Source organism: Halichoerus grypus, chromosome 3, assembly GCF_964656455.1.
Source record: "Halichoerus grypus chromosome 3, mHalGry1.hap1.1, whole genome shotgun sequence".
NCBI classification, from domain to species: Eukaryota; Metazoa; Chordata; class Mammalia; order Carnivora; family Phocidae; genus Halichoerus; species Halichoerus grypus.
This window is the reverse complement of record NC_135714.1, coordinates 110,883,470-110,902,846: the sequence shown is the minus strand read 5'-3', so window position 1 is coordinate 110,902,846 and position 19,377 is coordinate 110,883,470. Positions and strand designations below refer to the sequence as shown.

Here is a 19,377-nt window from a genome sequence, read left to right as displayed (position 1 = left end):
CTATTACTAAAACTGCCATCTGTTCTAATGTTAATAAAAATAAATAGCTGATATTTAAAAAAATGAAACTTCATTTATTCGACATTTACTGTATTAGGTAGAATACACTGGAAAAAAAGAATTGCTGCTGTATAAAAATATTTCTTTCTTTCTGGGAAATAATATGTTTGTATTTTTATTTTTGTAAACCTTTTCTAATCTATACTTATACAACTATTTAAAATTTCAGTGTTAACCTACACAAAGAGAATAAACAATTTACAAAGCAACTTTATTTATAGTTTCTGTCAAAGAAGTAGTAGATCCTAATAAATTTTGAGCAGTAAAAAATATCTTCTCGTGTTACCCAAAATCCAGTCTTCAATTCTTACCCCCTCCTTTTAATTTTTTTTAGGATTGTCAATTGTCAATTTATTTCCTTTAGCTTCTCAACCCTTCTGATACAGTATTCTAGAAGGGGGTCTTAAGTACACACACACACACACACACACATTTAAGATCCCAGAATCATGTCATTCAAAATATTTGATGCAACTGTCCTTAAGACATACTTATGTTTTCTTTATACTAGACCAAAGTGGTTATCTTTATTTTTCTAACAGGAAAAATACAAACAAAACTGGATGAAATGTTTAAATCTTGTATGCCCCTTAAGTTAAAAGACCAGTATCTCTCCCTGAGGCATTTTTGCCTTTTTGTTTCAGATTAGGGCTAAATACCAATGGCATAGATCATATTATGCTAGTCTCATAATATCATATCATAATATCATATAACTACTATTAACATCAGTTAAGGAAAAATAAGGACATTACAAACTAAAACATTTAATGCCATTTTAAAGAGATGACTAAGTATACCATGATATAAATTCAATAAGAACCACTGCAAATACTATATCTTATTTAATTACCACATAAATACGAGAAGATGCTATGCTGAAAATATTTAGGTTTGCAAAAATTGTTTTATTTCTTCATAAGAAAGTACTTTTTTAAAAAAATAAAGTACTAAGACAAAATAGATTTCAAGTGAGTTTTCAGTTCAGGATAAATGTATTTCACAGAAGATGGTAGGAAACAAAACAACTAACTTCTAAAACCATTTACCTACATTGGTAATATAAATACAAGGGAAGGAAATTTTTGCTTGTAGTGAGTGGTTATTTGTTCATGAGTCCTCTCCCCATAACCCCCTAAGGGGGAGGGATGGAGGGTTCTTCATTCTTTGTCATTAAGAGAACCTTAAATGTGCCTTTACAGTTTCGGGAGGCTGTTGTCTGGCTTCTGGCTTTTTTGCCTAGGAAATATATAGGACAAAGGATGGGCTGAGTTACTGCTTTAGAGCAGAATACAAGAGGTGCAATGGTGAAGAGGCAGAGTCTGTTGGGGTGAAGCCTATATATGATTGTTTCCCATGAACCGTATTGTAGAGGTAGCATGGGGTCATCTTTGGTCCTGTTTGATACAGCTTCTCTGGACAAAAAAGCTAGAGAAAAAAGGGGTTGAGAGATGCATAAGGATTAAAAAGCAGTAAGTGGGAGAGAGATTCGTTTACTTTGTTCAAAGAAATGCAGCTGGAAAAATGTCAGGGACAGAAGGAAAAAGAGTCATTACCAGGTCATCACACCAGTACCAGCTGGTTCAGAACTTTTCTTCCTCCTCTATCTATTCTTCTGCCCCATGCTCAAATTTTGAAAGAGGTCAGAAAATATCCATGGTGAGATGGGGAAAAGGAGTAGAGGAGTACTAGGTGAGAAAGGAGAAGATAAACTGGAACTCACCTTTAAAATTTTTTTAAAAAATTATTGAAGTATAGTTGGCATATAATATTATGTTAGTTTCAGGTGTATAACATAGTGATTTGACATTTATATACCTTATGAAGTGATGAACCACCATAAATCAAGCTACCATCTGTCACCATACAAAGTTGTTAACAGTATTATTAACTATATTCCCCACGCTGTGCATTGCATCTCCGTGTCTTATTTATTTTATAACTGTAAGTTTGTACCCTTAATTCACCCTTTAGTCTTTTTTCCCTATTTCGTCCATCTTTCACCTCTCCCCTCTGGCAATCACCAGATTGTTCTCTGTATCTATGAGTGTGTTTCTGTGTTGTTTTGCTTGTTAATTTGTTTTGTTTTTTAGATTCCACAGATAAGTGAAATTAAATGGTATTTGTCCTTCTCTGTACGACTTATTTCACTTAAAATATGTCCATCCATGTTGGTCACAAATGGTAAGATTTCATTCTTTTTATAGCTAGTAATACTCTGATATATATCACATCTTCTTCATCCACTCATCCATCCACAATGGATACTTCAGGGTGCTTCCATATCTTGGCAATTGTAAATAATGTTGCAGTGAAAACAGGAGTGCATATATCTTTTAAATTAGTGTTTTTTTTTTTTGTTTTTTTTTTTTTTATTATTTATTTGAGAGAGAGAGAATGAGAGAGAGTGAGCACATGAGAGGGGGGAGGGTCAGAGGGAGAGGCAGGCTCCCCGCCGAGCAGGGAGCCCGATGCGGGACTCGATCCAGGGACTCCAGGATCATGACCTGAGCTGAAGGCAGTCGCTTAACCAACTGAGCCACCCAGGCGCCCTAAATTAGTGTTTTTTTCTTTGGTTGAAATGCCCAAAAGTAGAATTTGCTGGATTATATTATAGTTCTATTTTTAATTTTTTTTGAGGAACCACCACACTGTTTTGCATAGTGGCTGCACCAGTTTGCATTCCCACCAAGAGTACGTAAGTGTTCTCTTTTCTCCGAATCCACACCATCACTTGTTATTTCTTGTCTTTTAGATAATAACCATTCTGACAGGTGTAAGGTGATATCTCCCTGTGGTTTTGATTTGTATATCCCTGATGATGAGTGATATTGAGCATTTTAATGTGTCTGCTGGCAATCTGTATGTCTTCTTTGAAGAAATGTCTATTCAAGTCCTCTGCCCATTTATAATTGGATCGCTTGCTTTTTTGATATTGAGTTGGGTGAGTTCTTTATATATTTTGAAAATTTTTATTTTACGTAGGACTGGACATTTTAACTTTTGAGTTGTGATTCAGAGGAACTAGAGAACTTTTATTGCCTAAGAAAGACAAGAAAATTCATGGAATCTGCATAAGTTTTCATCAGGGGCATGGAAACAAATAACTCCACACACTGTATTTTAAGGAAATGGGAAATAAAAATAAAATCACCTGTAATTGTTGCTTACAAGTGCAATCAGTTCTATTAAATTGAGAATCTAAGAGCTGATACATTTAGTAATAGCAAATGAGTCCAAAAAAAAAAAGAAAATCAGTAGAGATTTACTGCATCAAGTAATAACTAAAGAGGAACTTTTGGCTACAATTGCTTGACTTCTTTTCCTCTCATTTAATTTATTGTATTTTTTTCTTCATAGTTTGCCTTAAAACAGGAATCCTATATTTCATATCAGTCAGTTACACATTCCTGAAAATCAGATGTTCTGTGCCAAAATGCTAACTGGTACCTATTTCCTATTATGTGAAAAGGGAGAGATTATGATGCATTACACAATAATCTCAAATTCCAGAGGTTGATTTATTATAAAGCTGATGAAGCTTAACCTTGAGAGCTCCTTGCTTGAATAAGCACCTTTCAAGATCTTGGAAGAAAGCTTAGCAATAAATGCTTATAACATTAATAAATGTAGGATAATTGTGTATTCTTTTAAAGAAGACTCCTCTCAAATATTGTAAACCATAGCTCTTACTTAGATCACTCTAGTAAAACACCTAACTTATTTCTTAAATGTAGATAAAACACAGAAAACTGTTATATGAATATGCTAGGGAATAAAATGATTAAAACTTTGTTTCCTGATTACCAAACAATTGATACAGATAGGACAGAGTTGCCTTTGTGTATAGCACATCTTTCCCACTATACTATGTTTTTTCATTTACTTATTTTCTTTTTTATAGATACCTTCTTTGACACTTTCTTGATTTTAGGAAGACTCATGTGAATCTAGTTTAAAATAAGGGTTGACTTTGCAGGGCACTCTGGAAACACCTTTAGGACAAAGTACGTGGGTAGAGAATGGTTTGCAGTAAGTGTGATATTGGCTCTTATAGCCAGAAATATCTCTAATACATGTGTGTGTCTTTTATTGACACATGCTTCCCTTTTCAAAATATTTGCATGGGATTGTCATGGTTTCCTAATTGTATTTGAAATGTAACTGAAGCGCTTTCATGCACCTTGTTTTCTAAAAATGGTTGTATTTTGCCTTCCACATGTGAATATGAAATTTCCTCTGTAAAACATCAGCTTCAAAAGGTATTGAGAGTTACATGCACTTGGTGAAGTTTAAGTATTTAAACACTAAGGGTGTTCTACTGGGAATATGGTAATAGAGATGATAGATTTGTGTAAGCTTACCTTCACTTTCAAAACTTGCTTAATGTCACTGCTTTGCAGTTATGTATGAACCTCCATGGCACCACTAAATAATAAATAGAAGAAAATAATAACAAAAAATAATGTTTATTATTTTTTGAATATTTTGCTAAATCTTTTCAAACACTATTTCATATAATCTTTCTAACAATCTAATAAATGTGTATTATTAGGTCTACTTAACAGATCAGAGAACTAAGAAATTCATTAATTTGTCCAAGGGACACAACTCTTAAGTGTCAGAGCCACAAGTCAACTGCACTTCATTCCATTTATTCAAAAAGTATTTATTGAGCATCTCTTTAACACAAGATATACCAGATTGTTTTGCTTAAATTATATATCATACAACATGCACTATAGAGATTTACTTCTACAGAAATTTGCACAGGTTTTCTATTAAAAATCCTTCTTTGGTAAATATTATGCTGATGAAATCCACCATGCTCTTCTGGTGGGAGTGCAAATAGTCCCAGACCTCTTGAAGAACAGTGTGACAACATTTAGTGAAATTAAGTATGCAAATACTCAAGATACAAAAATCACATTCTAGGCTATCCATGATGGGAACTGTGGATCAATTCAAGTAAATGAAGTATATACGTATACATCTAAAAACTAGTGTTGAGTGAAACAAGTAAGAAAGGATAAAGAGGAAAATGTTACAGCACAGTATTACTTATATTATAAAATGTATTCAACAAAAACACATAAGTATAGTAGCATCAAAAACACTGGGCAGACTTCAAGGATCCATGTGTATTCAAAGAACTAAATTGACCTCATTAAATGATCACCAAAAAAGGAATAGGAAATAGGAATTAGAATAAAACTAAATTAAACAAGGAAGAAATTTTCCATAGAGTTATCATGATAATGTTTCACAAATTAAGAAATATTATTAACTCTAATGATTGACTTGAAATCCTAGAGGAAAAATAACCAGATTATTATGTTCCATCCTCAAAATTTTGATTCAATCTTCTGATTCAGATTGGCTTTGCTTAAGATCAAACACTACTTACGGGTTGGAATATAATGTAAAATAAGATTCAGCATGGCATTCACAGAGCCATCAATCACCAAAGACAGTCTCCTCCAGGCACTAGCCATCACTGATCTCATTTTATCAGATTATTTATTCAAGTAAGAAACATTTAATTAAATTCTCACTTGAATAGCTAGAAGTGATAGAAAACAAAGGCGTAGTCTTGGTAAACCAGTGTGTTGAAGTATAGTTTGCTTCTTTTTATAATTTAGTTAAAACAGTATTTCTCAAATGTGGTTTGCTATAAAATAGGATTCCTTGAGCAGTTTCCTGTAGTATTAATATCTGATATATAATAGGACTCTTTCCTTCTTTCTCTCTCTTTCTGTTGCTCCATATATAGCTGTAACTATGGCTAAGTATAGATCTATAGACATAGGTATACATTCTTCATACAAATGCATATTCTTTTTTTATGAGACTTTTTTTTAAAAGATTTTATTTATTTATTTATTTGACACAGAGAAAGAGAGAGCACGAGCACAAGCAGAGGGAGCAGCAGGCTCCCCGCTGAGCAGGGAGCCCCATGCGGGGCTCGATCCCAGGACCCTGGGATCATGACCTGAGCCGAAGGCAGACGCTTAACAACCGAGCCACGCAGGCGCCCCACAAATATATATTCTTAATAAAAAACATTTGCTCATCTTTCATTAATAATAGTTTCTGATTAATTATATAGAATGTTTACAATTGCTATATGTCAGATGTTACTATATCCTATATTAAGAAATTCAAATGAGATATTTAATTCTCACATTACTCAAGTTGATACTATTCTTTCACACAGATTTTCCTCATAGGTGATGTATGGTATTTTTAAAACTTATATTCTAGGGCCGCCTGGGTGGCTTAGTCGTTAAGCGTCTGCCTTTGGCTCAGGTCATGATCCCAGGGTCCTGGGATCGAGCCCCGCATCAGGCTCCCTGCTCCGCCGGAAGCCCACCTCTCCCTCTCCCACTTGCCCTGCTTGTGTTCCCTCTCTCACTGTCTCTCTCTCTCTCTGTCAAATAAATAAATAAAATCTTTAAAAAAAAAAAAAAAAACCAACCTTATATTCTAGAAGTTGACAATATAGCTATATGAACCAAGAGCTGAAATCACCTCAGATTGGTGATTCAACCCATTTTTTTCTGTATGTGTTTTCTTTAATTCTTTTTTTTTCCTATATTCTTTTGACAAGAATGTCTCCCTCTAGGGTGCCTGGGTGGCTTAGTCAGTTAAGCATCTGACTTTGGCTCAGGTCATGATCCCTGCGTCCTGGGATCGAGCCCCACATCAGGCTCCCTGCTCAGCTGGGAACCTGCTTCTCCTTCTCCTCCCAGTTCCTGCTCTCTCTCTCTCTCTCTCAAATAAATAAATAGAAGAATTTTTTAAAAATAATAATGTCTTCCTCCTTTTTATTGCCCAGTGCAATACCACTTTCATCATAGTCATATTCACACTATGTTATACTTTTCTGTTTATTTCTGTCTTTCCCACTGGACTGTGAAGTCCTCTGAGACTATCTCTTGCACATCTATATCATTAGAAAACACTGCAGGCATGGCATATGTAAGCTCTTGTCTGCTATATATTTTTTTAAATATTTTATTTATTTATTTATTTGAGAGAGAGATAGTGAAAGGGAGAGAGATCATGAGAGAAAGCAGGAGAAGGGGGGGAGGGGCAGAGGGCGAAGCAGGCTCCCTGCCAAGCAGGGAGCCCTACAAAGGCTCAGTCCCAGGACCCTAGGATCATGACCTGAGCTGAAGGCAGATGTTTCACGACTGAGCCACCCAGGCACTCCTTGTCTGCTATATTTGTTTAAAGGGATAAGGAGGGGGATGGGATGGATATCTTCAATATACATTCCCGTTGGAGGTCATCTCTAAAATATATCTGAACAAGCGGCTAGTGAAGCTGTGGGGTGAAAATGACCTTAACTTTATTTTCTTTCACCTGAGGATATTTGAATGAACAAAACATCGTATATTTATAGGAGTCTATTAGTAAAAGACACATTTCAGTAGCAGCACTTTGGTTCAAATTGGTTTCTTTGGATGCAAATTATCAGGACCTGACAGTCTCATTGCAGCTGAATATTAGCGCTTGTTCGGTTTATTCACTCTCACCCTTGGAACGGGAATACTTTTTGGGTCTGAAAACCTATTTCCAAAAGCCCAGGTGAATTGGTGGGGTGGAAGAGATAATCCTGCAGCTGCTTAGTCAATAGTAATGCAGCCATCATTCCCCTCAAAATCCAAGGTATGATGAAAAGCTGTAAATCTAGAGTGGAATATCCAGCCAAGGCTTCATGAAACAAAATTCCTACCACATAAATACCCAAACCCACTTTCCTGTTGGATATTTGGCACTACGAAGAGTGCCAATTCATTTCCTATTAAGAAAGGCATCATGAATACAGCCAGAAAATAGCTTGTTTGAGTCTCCTTCAGTACTAGCAATTACCTGCATCCTTGAAAGATAGAAAGAAAGGCATGGGGTCAACAAGGGTGGACAGCTGGTCAATCCTCCGGGCTGGGAACTACATAAGAGCTCAGCAGTGCTGTTTAAATGTGGAGTGTCATTAAATTGGCATTTAATTGAACACTATAAACAATGTCACTAGTACAACCATGTTGCTAACGATTAACCCTAAAGTAATTGGATGCTGTTATCTATCTTCTGGTGGCATCTTGAAATGTCACTTACCCAAGGGCTGTCTTGGGAGAAATAAAGAAGATACCAATACTACAGATGAAAAAAAAACCTGTATAAAATTATAATTTTATTTAACCTTACTTTTTACTTGTCTCAATTACAACTAAGTCTACATAAGACCTGTCTATGAATCAGTGTGTACGGAACCTACATAATTTTGTTTTTTAAAAACTTGTTAAATTGGTGTTTAAAATAAAAACATATTTGAGACTTTGCAATCATTTGCTTTGAATCTGACTTACCATTGGTAAAAATGCATTTATGTTTTGGAATAGTTGTTAAATTTTATGATATTCTGAAATGGCAGCTGTAGACTTCCCACTATTTCTGCCTGTAATGTGTACTGCCTAATCACATATGATTTCTTCTACAAGTGCCAATCCTGAGATTACACGTCCCTCCTCAAGTATATATGTATTTGCATAAACTCTTTTCATTTATATCTGTTTGTATATGTTACCTAGGGGATTTATACATGGAATTTTTGATGGCCCAGATTTTGGCCAAAACAGAGCACTATTTAGAGAAAAAGTTTCCATCTATATGGATGTGGCTGTGTCAGCAAGAGGAAAGCATAAAGAATCAGAAGGTGAAAACAAAAGATAAGGGGAGCTAAAAGCAAGAGAAAGATGGTTTAAAGATAGGCTGAGTATCTCTGGAGAGCTGGCTCAGGAATATTTCTGAGTGAGTGAGAAACCCACTATAGACATTTAAAATAGGTAGAATGGCTCTGAAGACCTAGATCAGGAAAATTTTTGATTGAGGGGGACACAAAAATCAGCTTAATATATCAGACACCCTCCAAGTTATTTCAGAATAAACCCAGCCTTTATGTCTAGAAAACCATCTGAAATAGGTGTTGTATGTCTTCTTTATTCAAGAGACCTGAGAAAGATTGCTCTGGAGTAATATCAAATTACATTCAATTTCCAGAAACATATGGTCACCTACTCTGTGCCAACCATTGTGCTTCACACCAGAGATACAACCATGAAAAAGATGTGGACATTGACCTCAAGGATCTTATACTCTGTTGAAAGAAGCAGGTGATTTCAAGATCTTTTGAACAGTTTAAATAAAACAAATAAGTACAGGATGCTTGAGAACACAAAACAGGAAAACCTAATTAATCTAAAAGGAACAAGTCTTCCTATAGGGAGTGACATCCAAACCAAATTTGAAAGAGGAATTAGGAATCAACCAGGTGGCAAGAACAGGAGAGGAATGAGAGGCAGAACCGTTTTCTAATCAAAGTTCTAGAACCAAAGACACTTGTACTGAGATAGAAGACTAGAGAGATTAAGAAGGAGATCTAAAAAGACCCTGGACTTTTTTTTTTTTTTTTTAACGATTTTTTATTTATTTGACAGAGAAAGACACAGCGAGAGAGGGAACACAAGCAGGGGGAGAGGGAGAAGCAGGCTCCCTGCAGAGCAGGGAGCCCGATGTAGGGCTTGATCCCAGGACCCTGGGATCATGACCTGAGCCGAAGGCAGACGCTTAACGACTGAGCCACCCAGGTGCCCCAACCCTGGACTTTTTTACTAAGCAAAATAGGGAAGAGTTGAAAGACTTTAAAGAGAGATACTGCACTTCTGCATTAGAAAGATGCCATTAGCTGTAGTGTGGAGAATGATTAGGAGGACGGATAAGGTGAAGATCAGTTAGGAAGCTACTGTAGCATTGCAGACAAAGGATGATGTGGCCTGAGCAAAGGCGCAATAATGGAGATGGGGAGAAATAGAAGGATTTGCGATATATTTAAGGAGTAGGCGACCAAAACTCTGATTGGTACCAAAACGAGTCTGTTGGTAGTGAAGCAAATGAACTGAACCTGAGAACATCCTGGGCTTTATAGCTATTTTGCATAACTATTTTATATACCTTGTGCCCAGTGATTCTTATAATATATCCAGGGAGCTTTTAAGCTATAAAGAAATAGGGAGAATGTTGTTGAAGTAATACAAGTGTAGGAATACCATCTACAGAGAACAAAACTCGTCTTTCAGCCCTTGATTTTGGCAGAAAAATTTACAAGCAATAAAAAGAGAAGCCTGGTGATGGTATTAAAGAGGGCATGTTCTGCATGGAGCACTGGATGTTATACGCAAACAATGAATCATGGAACACTACATCAAAAACTAATGATGTAATGTATGGTGATTAACATAACATAATAAAAATAAATAAATAAATAAATTAATTAATTAATTAATTAAAAAGAGAAGCCTATTAACAGATTGGCCTTGACAATTTTCGCTGCATTTAAAATCTTGTCATAGGAATCACTGCACACTTTTCCCACCTATTTTAAGTCATAAACAACCACAGTCTCATCAGACATGTATAACAGCCTACAACTAATAACAGAGAAGATTTAATTGATAAGTTACTTCAAGCAAAAAGCCTGAAATGTCCTTCTGTCAGAAAAGCATGTGATCACCATGGTAGAATTATTGTACTGTCCCTGACAAACTTATCCGAAGGACCCCCATTGCCTAGCTAACTGTTCTATGCCTATATTCTGGCTGAAACCTGGAGGTTAAATCCTGGCTTCCTCCCACGTGATGCCTGCATCACAAATTACTCTTCCTCTCACAAATCCATCTCCCATCAAGATTCCAACCAGACATACATCCTTTACCATTTCCTTTATCCTCAGACTTTCTGGATCAGAAAACTCAGACTCTACTGTCCACAGCATTGAGATTCTCCAAGATTTACCTACCTCTCTCTAACTAAACATGAACAAAATGCCATCCTTCACTTGCAGAAAAAAATCTTACTTTGTGCTATTCCATTCCAATAGTCTCTCAAGGCTTCTCTTCTTTATTCACCCTAGATGTCTGCTTACCTGAACCACTCTCCCTTGATATCCTCAACTCCCTTGCTCCCCTGTCATTTTATAGTATAGCTTGTGGTTTTCTGATGAGAGGAAAAATCACACCAAAGGGAAGTCTGACCAAAGTTCTGCCCCTCCCTTCACATCTCTTTAACAATCCTCCATCCTACTGAACCTTCTACTACATAGGAATCATAGAGGGTACTGGGACCATCAGCAGTGAAATACGTCAATTCCCTGACCCCAATATAAATCCACCTTCCCCCTCTACAGTAGCACAGCTGTCAGTTTACTGTGTAAACTCTATACCCAAACAGCCTGAATGCAAAACCTGTTGTATTGCCCGCTGATGACGATGGGTAAGTTATCTAGCCCTTCTGTATTTCAGTTTATTCATCAGTAAAATGTTGGTAGTTATAGTAATTACTTCTATGGATGCTAAAAATACTAGGTTAATTAATACATTAAAAGCTCTCAGAAACATGTCTCAGTTAGAAGAAATAATCTAGCTTGTACAAGTAAGTTAGTAAGAAGAAAAACCATCTGAAGGTCAAGTGAAATGTAACCCAGAGTCTAGAAACCCTGAGTATACATCTAATTAAAAGAACAAAGTTTGGTGAAGACTCTGTGGAGCAGGCTTTTATTTATGCGTGGAGGTGGCCTCCAAGAGCAACGGGAGGGTCTCACTGGGCACCTAGGGCACCTATAGCCCCAATAGGGAGAGTAAGAAGCATTAAATTTTTGGAAGATAATAGCATCATTTAAAAAATGTGTAGGAGATTAAAAGACATTGGCTTTTTTCAGAAAAATTAAAATATGTCTCAGGTTTATTTAGGGAATAAAAGAACCACATACAGCAACTCCAAAGCCAGAAGCATAGGGCTATGTCAAAGGCATCTTTTAGTGCGGTTCTGCCCAATTTCCCCTGGGGGAGTGAGGGCAGGTTATATTGGATAGTCTTGTGGTATTAGTGGCCAGCTCAGGAAACACCAAGATTAGCAAGACCTCACTTGAAGGACGTGGTCCATTTGGGACTTTCAGATAACAATGCAATGTTGCCTATGGAAGAACATCTTAAGGAAGACTGTGCTCACTGACTCAGATCTTATGATAGGCAAGGTGAAGGCGCTGTCAGAAGATATTGGTCACCTATAAAGCAAGACCTCCAGTACCTGTACTAGCAAGCCCATATTCTGCACAGTCAGAAAGATAGGGTGGTTTCTTCAGGTCGAGGGAAAAAATGCCCTTTGGAAATGGAAAAAAAATTGGAAAAATAAATTTTCATAAGATCAAGTTTTCAGCAGCCAATCTCGGGAAAGTTTACATTACTCATCTTGCCCTACCTTCTCCAAAATGAATTTGGTCACCGTCATGGACAACCCTCTGAGAGTCAACAACTCACTGACAAACTATAATGATGTGCTACTCATTGATTAGCAGAGCTGTGTTTTCTCATTTACAAAATTTGCTTGTGTCTTAAATTCAATGAGTTCCTAGTATTTCAGTTAAACCCCCTCTATACCCAGAAATTGTTCTAAAATTTATAATGTTTTAGAATTGAATAAAAGCAGTAAGTCAGTTAAAGTAAACATTCAAAGAATTTTGGTGCAAGCTCGTTGAGGCTTTCAATTTATATTAATCCCCTTGTGACTTAATATGACTTGAAGTTGTTCAGCCAACCAAAAATTTATGCCTAGTCTGTAGAGTTCTCTCTTTGGAGCTGAGTTACAGCAATCATTGAAAGAAAAAAAAATTCAAGGATATACCTATTCTATTTATTCCATAGCAATCTAAATCAAGCTTATCAACCCAACCAAGTCAAAGTTCTTGTCACACAACTTTGTATCTGCTTCACCATGAAATGAAAAATACTACGGTAATGAAAATTACGGACTGTGAAGCCAGACTGAATAGATTTAAATTCCTGTTCTTTTGTGTTTTTTTTTTTAAAGATTTTATTTATTTGTTTGAGAGAGAGCACACGTGCACGAATGAGTAGGGGAGGGGGCAGGGCAGAGGGAGAGAATCTCAAGCAGACTCTGCGCTGAGTGCAGAGCCTGAGGCAGGGCTCCATCTCAGGACCCTGAGACCATGACCTGAACCAAAACCAAGAGTTGGACACTTAACCCACTGAGCCACCTAGGTGCCCCTAAATTCTTGTTCTATCATATTAACTGTGTGATCTGAAGTACTTGAGTCTCCTATATCTCAGTTCCCACCTGTGTAAAACAAGGATAAAAACAGAATCTACCACAGTATTGATGTGAGGGGTCAGTTACTCAGTATATATAAAAGTATTTACAACAGTATCTGGTATATACATGCATTGACAATATTATTTGCATTGACTTTGTATTTTCTTTTCTACTGAAGTTATTCTGTAACTATGTGCATTCTACAGAAAAGAGTAAAAAAAAAAAAATTCCCCAAAATTCTGGTTTTTTACTCACTGCAACATAATTCTTTCACCAAATATATTCAGTTATTAGAGCTCTGAAATTTGAAAATATATTTCTTTATAAACTGAACTTTTATGAATTTTTGTGTTATTCTTTGATTAGTTAGATTTATCCAATGAACTGGAAAAGGGGGAAATTTTCAAAGACTATAATAATGAGAGAGCAGAGATGATTCAGTGATAATCCACCAAAAGGTTAATTTACAACTGCTGATTCCTAAAAAAAAAATATTTGCTGAATTCAGAGATGATATTCAAACAGAAGCCTCAAAAACAACAACAAAACTTAAAAGTTAAACCTGTAGGGGCGCCTGGGTGGCTCAGTCGTTTAAGCGTCTGCCTTCGGCTCAGGTCATGATACAAGGGTCCTGGGATCAAGCTCTGGTTTGGGCACCCTACTCAGCGGGGAGTCTGCTTCTCCCTCTCCCTCTGACGCTCCCCCTGCTGTTCTTTCGCTCACTCTCTTGTCTCTCTCAAATGAATAAATAAAAAAAAATCTTTTAAAAAAAAAGTTAAACCTGTATTTGGTAGAAAATAATCATTTATTAATTATAAACTAAGACTTAATCATGTGTTTACATAAATAATGGCAGACCAAAAACAAACAGAACTACATTACCTTACCACAAAAATTCAACCCACCTGCTTCATTTGGCTTCATCCTCTGTTCTGTACTTGATTTGATGGCTGTAATTAGCACTTAGAGATTTTGTAGAGAATATAAAATAATGATAAAGCTTTAAGTGCTTTACAATATTGTAGGAAACAATTACTATGGTAAATTTTTATGACGATGAATTTCATGAGTTTATAATAAAGTAGTGTGTTTCTTTAAAAAAATACATTTTGTAAAAACAAAACAAAGCATCTTTCAATGCAATACGTGAGCACATAAAAATGCCTTCTTATTTAAAGATAGTTAATGCTGCTTTTAATTTCATCTCTGTCCTTTTGTCTTATCATTCACAGACACTCCTGACAGAGTTTGCCCTGGTAATAGCTGACTGTTCTTTTTGATATAATCACTCCATTCTCCTATGGACAGGCCAATATCTTCTGTGATTAGCAAGGGACAGCCCTGTCTATCTCGATTAGTCATGGATACTTAGCAGTTCACTACATGCATCACCACTAATTGCAACAAAAGTATTCATCTGGCTTTCTTTCCTTTTGATGTTTTCTTTTCTTCCCAAACAAAACAGGTGAGAAAGTCTATCTCTGTATGCTGCAATTGGTAAAATTTGTGATGCTTCCTCATTATCATTATTTGAAAAAAAATGTATATTACTATGAATTATCTTAGGTGCTTTTCATGAAAATCAGGTCTCATAAATTAAGCAGTTCATGTAGTCCCTAAATTTAAACTGCGAGTGTTTTTTAAGATGTTGGCTACAGCAATAATGAAGTAAGGAATACTGTGTCATGGGTGGGGATGCATGTTTAAGTAAGTGCTTCAGAATTTTTAATTTGAATTTGTGTCTGAAGTCCCATTTACCTATTATATATATATACAATGAAACTAGGAACTAGAGTGCAAATTAAAATTATTGAACATATTTAACAATAATAACATAATATTAATTAATTATGATAACTCTTAGAGAATACTGCCCCATAAACCCAAACTAAGTGTCCATTTTTAGGCTCTCTTATTACATTTCATGCAAAATATTATTTTTATAGAACAATAATAATTATTAAACATAAAAGCTTAATAATTTAGGAATTAATACAGTATATAGGATATACATAATGTTCTTTGAAGAATTTGCTCAATCAATATTATCAATACTGTTCTCTCAATTTCTAACTCCATTTTCTGTCATTTGAACAAATATAACAGAAAGTGAATAATGACTCTGGTACATCAATTAAATGTTGGAAGTTCAACATGAAATACTTGATTACTACCTCTAGGAAAATAAATAACTAAAGATAAGATCAGGACTGTGACTGCCACTAAAGTCAACTTCACATTGTAGATAATAAAATAATTACCACAAGGAAATGCAGGACAAGTTAGTTGCAATGTGAGAACTGAGAGCCTTTTAATATCTAAAAATCAGCTAACTATCAGGAATGGTGTGTTTTGGTATCACTGAAATGGATGAATAAAGATGCCAGGGTTGGAGGTCAGGGTCTGGGTAGCTGGGAAGAACACAGCATCAAGCACAGAGAACTAGTACTTACTCTCCAGGTGTTTTACCTACAGAGCCCCATTCTATTCTCAAAACCACACTGTAATTTGACTATTATAAGTCCACGTGACACATAAGCTTCAGCATAACTAAATAGCTCACGTGTGGACACAATTAGGCAGTAATGGAACTAGGTTACAAGTTCACGTCTTCAGGACTCTAAGACTCTTGTTCCTTCCACTACACTAGGGCTCACCCAGCCCAGAGCCAGAAGCCAGGCTGGACACAAACTTGGACAAGGAGAAAACAGGCAAAGCCGAATAAAAATAAAATGAAAATCAGAACTGAAGCTATGAAATGAACTTTAAAAATTAAAAGCAAGCCATGAGGAAAGATGAGTTGAGAAAAACACAAGATTTGGGAATTTTTTTTCAGAATTCTAAGTTTATGTACCCTTACAAAATCAGGTAATCAGGAAACTACCCCTTCCCAAATATATTGTTTTTAAAAGTTCCAAGGATTACAACAGAAATATGTGTTTGAAATTCTCAAAACAATTTTTAATAGCCAACAAAAAGAGCAATTCAGTTCTCTGTGGAAAAACACAGAGTTAAATTTAAACACATGTAAATGTGTTATAAATAAAACCAAGAAAGAAAATCACAAACTTTTTAATATTCTATGTTGAAAATATCTGGTGGAAAAATAAATGGGTAAATACAAATGTTGTGTTGCCACAATAATAGTCACCACCTTGTTTGTACTCTCTGTCTTCTTTAGCCACATGGAAAACTCTATTGATTCATTTTTCTGTGAAAGGGAAGGAAGAATCGCTTTATAATTAAACCCTACTTCCAATAACTAAAATGAAATTATTACTTTTTGCATTTTTAAATCATAAAACAAAAGGACACTTGAAAGAAGAACAACCACAACATTTTACTTTAAAGGGCAAGTCTAAAATATATATAAACTATATAAATATAATATAAATATAAATATATATAATATATATTTATATATATTATATATATATAAAATAAAATATATATAAATATATATAAATATATATAAATATATATAAAATATATATATAATATTTATATATTTATATATTTATATAAAAATATATATACAACCAACAGCCACATAAAAGATTTTCTACAAGTTCAAGGATCTATTATCTCTGGGAGGATATTAAACTAGTCATATTTAACCACACTGTAATACTAGTACTTTTACAATGTAAAAGAATGCTTTATAAAATAAGGAACAAAGGACATGGGGAGACCCTATTCGCATAAGATATAACTGCCTTGGGATGACAAGAACAGAGAGCAGAGGGTGAAAATAACAATATCCACGGAAATTAGTTTGTTTCCTTTCCCACTCCATCATGGATTTTTTTAACGGCTTATTGGTAGATATACAATGATGAAAACCAAAATAGATTAAGCAGCTTGGAATAATGCCAACCTCACATATTCTCATAAAGTAACAGTTCATAGTGTTTTGTTTTGTTTTGTTTTTTGAGAGAGAGAGAGAGGGCAGGGAAGGGCAAAGGAGGAGAGACAATCTTAAGCAGGTTCCACACCCAGTGTGGAGCCTGATGGGGCTCGATCTCACCACCCATGATTATGACCTGAGCTGAAATCAAGAGTTGAGCATTTAACAGACTGAGCCACCCAGGTGCCCCACAGTTCATAGTTTCATAGTGCACTGATGACACTAGCTAGAGACCGAAGAGGTAGCTTGTTCATGGACACTGTAGAAATGAGTGTGTCTAGTGTGGTTTTGCTACATCAACGAAACTCCAAGCTTAAATCATGAAGTTACATAAACATATTAAGAGAAGTAATTAAATATTGGTTAACAAGGTTGCCTTGGATCCAGAAAATTACAAATTTAAATCCCCACATTGCTACCCATAAATCAATTGTATGAAGCATAATTTATGTACAATAATCTGTACCTATATAAAGTATAAAATTAGATGAATTTTGGTGGATACACCTCTGAAAACATCTGCACAATCAAGATACAGAACATCATCAGTATTTCGAGAAAGAGATGATGTCCTTTTGCAGTCCATCCTTCCTTCTCCTCTGTCCATGTCTAAAGGCAACATCAGCTTTTAGTCATTCTAAATACATTTGCATTTTTAAAAATTGTATATGTATGGAACCGTATACTATGTGTTCTTTTGTGTCTACCTTCTGTCACTCAGCATAGAGAATTTAAATCTATCACTTTTATTGCAATTATCAGTATTTTGATCCTTTTAATTGCTGAGTGGTATTCCAGTGTTTGGATGTACCACATATGTTTTGCCTATCTGTGGACATTTGAGTTATTTACAGCTTTTGGTTACTACTAGTAAAGCTGCCATCCCCATCTGAGGGTGAATCTTTGTGGGAAGATATAGATTCATTTCTCTTGGGTAAATACCTAAGATTTGGTATTTTGTCTGCTAGGTATATGTTTCACATTTTGCAGGAAAGGACAAATAGCTTTCCACAGTTTTCCTGATGATGAATGATACTGAGCTTTTTCATATGCTCATATATTTGTATATCTTCTTTTTTGAAGTGTCTACTCACATCTTTGGGTCATTCTATACACTTGATTTCCTATTGTTGTGTTGTAAGAGTTTTTTATATATTCTAGAAACAAATCCTTTGTCAGGTATATATTTGGAGAATATATTTGGGAATATGTTTGGGAAATATTCAACTCTGTAGCTTGCTTTTTAGTTTTCTTAATAGTGGCATTCAAAGAGCCAGAGATTTGAATTTTGATTAAGTCCAATGTTATTTGTTTTCTTTTATGGTTCATGTTTTGGTGCCTTATCAAAGAAGTCATTGCCTACCCCAAGGCAAAGATTTTCTTCTATGTTTTATTCTAGAAATTTTATAGTTTAGCTTTTACCTTTAGTTCTATATTTCTTTCAAGTTAATTGCTTATGTATGATGTAAGATAAGTGTTAACAAAATTTCCTTCCCTACTTCCCCAGGAGTGTGTCTAGTTGTTCCAGCACCATTTTCTGGAAAGACTTTCAAATTTACCCATTGAATTCTCTTGACACTTATGTCAAAAATCTATTTGCCATATACATGTGGGTCTTTTTCTAGGTTCTCTATCCTGTCCCATTAATCCATTTGTCTTCCTTATACCAATACCAGGCTGTCTCGCGTTGTTCTCTGAATGTTGAAAGAGGGTTGCTAAAATCTTTTACAACTTTTGTGGAATTGTCTATATTTAACTCCAATTTATGTATTTTGAGGCTCTTTTATTTGGCCTATAATCATTTGTAGTTGTTATGATTTATCATGCATGGTATTATGTTTTAATTAGCTAAAACAGATCTTTGTCTTACAAAGGCTGTTTTTTTAGAAGCACTGAGAGTTTGTCAAACACAAATGGGTAGGTTCTATTTTCCTGAAATAAGGATATGGTATAATATTTTATTTGTCTATTCGTTTTCACATAGTGATTGCCAAAGTTATTTCACCTCTTGATATCTTGTACTGGTGGTGGCAGGAAAAGAGGATGACTAGCATCGACTCTCCTGGAAGGGAAGAAGCCAAGATATATCTTAACCTTCTTTCCAGAATGCAGCAGTAGAGACATCCAACTAGCATGGAACAGGGTGGCCATACTGCAAGGCCCAGGATCAGGGAAGAATAAAAAACTGAAGAGAACTATTTGGTTTGTTCTAGAACTGAATCAAAAGGAAGAGAAATATGTAA

General features: G+C 35.3%; 1 long non-coding RNA gene across 7 annotated transcripts in view; it reads right to left on the bottom strand.

Annotated features, from left to right (window-relative positions):
* Positions 1-19,377, bottom strand: part of LOC118551210 (uncharacterized) — a 77,655-nt gene that overhangs the window by 25,121 nt on the left and 33,157 nt on the right. For 5 of the 7 annotated variants that reach the window (XR_013446459.1, XR_013446463.1, XR_013446462.1 and 2 more), the window contains exon 4: positions 4,425-4,488. The exons of the other annotated variants lie outside the window; for them this stretch is intronic. This is a non-coding gene — a long non-coding RNA (uncharacterized LOC118551210). The remainder of the gene's footprint in view (positions 1-4,424; positions 4,489-19,377) is intronic. 7 annotated transcript variants of the gene reach the window in all.